Source organism: Balaenoptera borealis (genome assembly GCF_965194805.1).
Source record: "Balaenoptera borealis genome assembly, chromosome: 1".
NCBI lineage: Eukaryota > Metazoa > Chordata > Mammalia > Artiodactyla > Balaenopteridae > Balaenoptera > Balaenoptera borealis.
The window spans coordinates 170340070-170346069 of record NC_138860.1 but is presented as its reverse complement, the minus strand read 5'-3'; positions in this window follow the sequence as shown (position 1 = coordinate 170346069).

The window sequence follows — 6000 nt, the reverse complement described above, 5'->3', positions numbered from 1 at the left end:
GGGTCAGAGCTGGAGCCCCATGTGCCCTCACTCACCTGGGGTCACCCCTGAGCCTCAGTTTCCCCAGCTGTAAAATGGGAATGAAAGCAGCTTCCTCCTCCTGGGGTGGCTGTCCTCACAGGATTAAGGGAGCAAGTGCCAGTGAAGGGCACCCAGCAGACGCAGGAAGTGCTCACTCGTGTGAACTGATGCCCCTGCTGTTGTCACCCCAGGACTGTGACAGAAGAGGTACACAGGCCCATTTCACAAATGGGGCTAATGGCTGCTATGACTCCTGTCTGCTGACATGCCTTTGGGCCAGGCGCCTGCACATCCGACCCCACGGCCCCTTCACAAGCGCCCTACTCGGCAGGTGCTGTTCTGGCCCCCTCTCCACAGGGGGAGGCTGTGCCTCGGGCAGGTCAAGTGCTTTGGGGATCACACAGCCCGCAGGGGCAGAGACTCAGAGCATGGCTTTCTGCCCCCAGGGCCCAGGCTGGGCCACCACTCCAGACCCCACACTGACCAGGACACTCAATCACAGCACTGATGAGAAGGTGGCAGACACTCATGGCTGCCCGCCTAGCAGCCCACCCCTCCTTCCTTCACTCACAGAGCCCTGGGTTTGTTCTGCAGCAACAGGCTCAGGACTGGTGGGCCTCCCCAGCCCAGAGGAGAAGCCAAGCCTGGCAGCCCACCCCCCTTCTCCAGAGATTGTTTTAGGGGTGAGAGTGCCACCCAGACCTGGCCATTGAGATGTAAGGGAAAATCTGCTGGTAGAGGGACTTCTTCTGAGAAACATTTTTTCTGCTTCACTCCACTCCTTTCTTAACTTGAACGCTGTAGTGTGAGACATGATGTTTGGAGCTGTGGCAGCCATCTTGCAACCATGAGGCAATAAGCGAATGACAAAAGCCAACACAGCCAAGGATGGTAAAGAGGAGAGAGAGAAAGAGCCGGGTCTTTGTTGACATCTCTGAGCATCTGACCAAGCGGCAACCACCTCTTTTCAGACCTTTGGTTATGTGAGAATATTTCACATCTCAATTGCCTGAGCCACTGTTTTTGAGTTTTCTGTTACATGCTGCCCAACACATCTTAACTAACAGAAGTGCCTTCTATATGCCCAGCAATCACGTGCCATAACCCTCACCACACAAGGTCATAGTCATTTGTCCACACCTGTCACCCCGTCAGACCCTAGAATCCTGGAGGTGAAGGTTGTGTCTTGCAGATCTTGTAGATCCCAAGGGTCAAACAGGTCATGACCACTGGTGATTCCAAGTTACCACGGCACAAACAATGCGAAGAATGGAAGTAATGAATGAAAGAACATTAATAAATAAATGATTATAGTAAATATGAAAGTGCTTTGTAAACTGTAAAGCGCTGAGCCCAAGTGCGGGATTAGGTTCTGGCATGTGGATACAGATGCGGGAGGGAAGAGGTTCAGGGTGGAGAGTAGGGATTAGAGAAAAAGATTCTTCAGGGGGAATGAGGCTGTGTCTTCTTCCCAGACGTCCCCCTGCCTCTGTGTCCTGCTAGCACAGAGGCCAGATCTGAAACCCTGCACCCCAATTACTCCTGCCATTCCCCTGGGCTGCTGGAGCATTTCACAGCCATCACCTCTCTCTCCCCAAATAGACACGGAAAGACAGGCATTGTGCTCTGTTATTTTCTCTCTAAAACACTGCTGTGAGAAACCAAATGGTTATCATTACTCCAGCTGTAATTCCTCGCTATTATTTTTAAAGGTGAAAGAGGAGTGGGCCCCAGGAGAGGAGGCGGTGAGAGGAAGTGGAAATAAACTGTTCAGGGCAAAGGGCTTTCCAAATTTCAGCTCCCTGTTTCACAGGGAGACTGGATTAAGGGATCAAATCAAATGAATTTTGCCAGCAGAGTAAGAGATCTATCTCCCCCCAGATGCTTTACTTTGACAGTTGGCTTCGAAAGATTTGACAGAATTCATTTTTCTAGCAGACGAGAGAGATCAAGGCATTAAACAAAACATATTCTGCCGTGAGAACGCTGTTAGCTGCTTAACGTAATAGAGGTGAGTTTGTGGCAAAAGCGGGAAGTCATTTTTTCCCGTGGAAATTTGCCTGTGGCATGGAGGGGAGTCGGTGGGCAGGCAGAGCAGAAGTGGAGGTGGCCAGGCCCTCCTGAGTCTGCTGTCCTGCCCTCAGGATCACCCTGGGGAAGCCGGCCATGGAGAACCTTGACCTCTTGGGGCTTGAAGCTCAGGGCCGTCTGGGCCTCGGTTTCCCTTTATCGCACAGGACAATGGTCTTTTCTTTAAAAGCTGCCCTATTTCAAGCAGACACATGTTCTGCGTTATCTCCTTTTGTCCTCACAACAACCCTCGAGCACTTAGCCAAGTCAGATTGGGGTGTCACTTAACCACTCTGACCCTTGGGCTCCTCATCTGCACAAACGGACCTGATGAGATTTACGTCCAGGGGGAGCTGCAGTTCAGTGAGCCCATGGATGTGGAGCACACAATAGGCCTTCAGCTGGCAGTGGCCCCCAGGAGGCCATGTTGGTGCAGGAGGAGAGAGGGGGCTTTGGGGACAATCTTGGGTGAGTAGATCTCGGTGGCACACAGAGGCATCCAGTGAGTGGCTGCATCCAGTGAATGTCATTAGTTGGGGTGAAGACACTGGCTGTGAGCCAGACAGCCAAGATCAAACCCGTGTCCCACCACTGCCTGTGCCATTGGGTCCCTTCTCCTCTCCGTGCGTATCGGCTTTCCCATCTGTAACTCAGGGAAGATAACTGCGCCACCCTCACGGGCTGGGCCTAGGAGATGCATATGGAGAGGCGGCTGAGAGAGCGATAACTACGACGACGACGACGATGGTGCCGAAGGTGAAGATTCTTCCCCCAGGAGTGATGATAATATCGGTAACAATAACTCTAATAATGGCTGGCATTCATCGGGCGCTTACTGTGCTTTGTCTCAACCCTGCAGAGAATAGGTTCATTATTATCCCACTTTGCTCTCCTGCCTCTCCCCATGTAACTCCCCACCCTGAACTCCTCCGGCCCTATTGAACCCTGCCTGTGGCCGTAAGCATTGGTGTCTGGAGCTCATATCCAGTGGTGTAGACAGCAGAACGGGGCCTTGCAGCCCAAGCTTGGTGTTCATAAAACCAGGCCCAGGCCTCAGGGAGAGCAGGCTCAGACCGGCCACTCCCCTCCTGGCTGGTAACCCCGGGCACGTCCCTCCGGCCCTCTAAGCAGTTTTCCATGTCAGAGACAGAGTGAGAATTAACCTCAGGGGCTTTGTGAAAGATGACCCCAGCAGGACCTCATACAGCAGGTGTGACCCACCCCCAGGTGTGACCCCACCCACAGGTGCGGATCCCTTATAAGTGTCTGAGGACACACTGGACACAGGTGTGCGGCGTTTGGTCTTGTTACCTTCCTGCCTCATGGAAGGAAGAGAGGGAGTGAGGGAGGGATGGAGAGAGGGAGGGAGGGAGGAAACCGAGTGAGTGAGTGGGTGACTGTCCCCACCAGCAGTCTATGAGCAAAAGCCATGCCCACCGTCATGACCCCCGAGCCAGGCATGCGGGGGGCCCAGGAGAGATGTTTGTTGAATAGATGAATCAGTGTCCTCCAAGGGGTCCCTGGAGGTGGTTACCAATGGGAGGTAGACAGCTAGAAGCAGAAATCAGAAGCCAAGGTCAGGGGGCAGGAAGCCTGAACAGCAAGAGATGGGGGGCAAGCCAGGTGCGAGGGTTCTGAGTCACCCCAGGGCAGACCCGGCTGTCTGCATCTGTCTCGTCTCTGTTCTCTGGGGTGAGTAGCCTGGGGCGACAAGCTGTTCTTGGATGGGCCCAGTGGGCTGACACGCCTGCTTTGTCCCCAGTCTGCCTGTTCTCACCTGGAGCCCACTTCCTCCCTCCGGGCCTCTGTCCTTGGGTCTCGTGCAGCACAGTGGCCTGTCCATGCCCCATTCCTGTGCCCACACTCATCCCCAGGCAGAGACTCCCTTCTTGACCTGATGCTCTCAGGCCCTGCCCACCCCACCCCCGTCCATGGCCCCTCAGGCTGCCCTGGCCACCTCCACCTAAAGTACGACCACACCGCAATCCCTGCAGATCACTGGTGGGGAGCACGTGGGAATGCAGCTCTGTGTTCACGATGCTGCAGCACTGATGAAGCCAGCGCTGGAGGCAGGCCGGCAGCCTTGAATGAGCAAACTGCAGTGGCCTGGATGGGCCCCTCGCTGATCCACGGAGGCCCTGCGCCTCGCCCAGACCCGCAGCTTGTTTCAGCCCTGCTAGGTCTTGTAGGATTCTTGTAAATTCTCCAAATTTGCCATTGGCTCCAGGGCAGGGACAGTGGAGAGAGTGGAACCTCTCCTTGGGCAGCCCGTGTTGGTCCCTTCATTGGAAACAGAGTTTATTGAGCTCTGGTCATGGGTGGGACACTGTGCTGAGTGGCTTCTTCACATTATCCCATTTAAAAGTCACAACAGCCTAGAAGGCAGTGCCATTACTGCTGCCTTTTTTGCAGAGGAGGAAACCAAGCCTCATACATGGTTGCTGGTCACCCAAAGCAGAGCCAAGTTTCAATGACATTTTATGCCACTGGCCCAGTCTACGGCTGCTTTCTGGAAACGTGGCCCACGTGCAATATAAATACTGCCATGTGCACCAGGTTCTTACCCTGGAAGTGGCTTTCAAAGGTCACCTGGTCCTACCCTCTTATTTTCTAGGCCAAGAAGCAGAGGCCCAAGGGGTTTACACTCACATGAGTTCCTGCAGCAGTTAGAGCTGGGCCGGGTCTGGGAGCTGGTCTGCTCGGCCCAGGCAGCCTCTGTGCTCTGCGCTCCTGTGAGGCCAACTCCTGCCAGGCAGTAAGGCTACCCCCACGGCCCAGGTGGCTACCATCCAGCAGTTTGGCTAATGGGATGGCACCGAGAGTCGGGGAGGTGCAGATGTCACAGTTACAGGAGGGCTGAGTCAGTGCCCAGCGAGGTGGCAGAGTAACAAAACCAGTAAATTATAACAGCAGCCATGGTTTGCTGACAAGTACTTGCAGCACATGCCGAGTACTTTACCTGTGTAATCTCATTTAATCTTCCCAACAACCTGTGAGGTCATTTACCCAAGGTCACCTGAGGGAGAAGAGAATTAAACCAAAGCTCCTGTCACTCCAGAGCTCATGCTCACAACCGCTGTGCTATTCAAGTAAACAAACAAGAGAACCCCACGCAGCTCCACCTCTGCCATCAATGAAAACCAGCCCATCTGGTGCCATCAGAGCTGGGGGACCTTTGCAGAGCCACTAGCCCTAGGCTGTCCAGTGCATTAGCCCCTGGCCAGGTGCCACCATTGAGCACTTGAAGTGTGGCTGGTCTGAACTAAGCTGTGCTATTAGTGTCAAAGACACACAGATTTTAGGATTTAGTATAGAAAAAAAAATGTATAATATCTCACTGTTAATATTTTAATGTTGATTACAGGTTGAAATGATATATTGGGTTAAACAAAATACATTCTTAAAGCAAAGTTCACTTGTTTCTTAACTTTTTTAACATGACTACAACAAAACTTAAAACTACATGCATGACTCCCATTATATTTCTATTGGACGGTGCTGATCTAGACCCAAGTTCAACTAGGCTGCTGATGTACCAGCTAGAGGGGAGGAAATGTTCCCTGGCCCTCTCTCAAGCCCTGTTTAAGCCCAAGACTGCGCTCCAGAGCAGAGACCACTGCCAGCATCCTGGGTGCAGGCCCTAACCCTCACGACCCCATTGCCCCTACAGCAACCAAGATACGGAGCAGGCTTCTCAGGAATGCTGTTGGTGGAAACACAGACACCTGCTGTCACCAACCTCATTACACAGAGGAAGAAAAGGAGGTTCAGAGCATTGAAGTTCACACAACTGCAGAGTGCTGGGGCCAGCTTCAAACCCATTCAGTGTCCCAGGCTGCCAGGATTCAGACCTGGTGCCAAGTCAGTGCCAGGGGCATCTGATGGCACCTTGGTCCCCAACAATGAGTC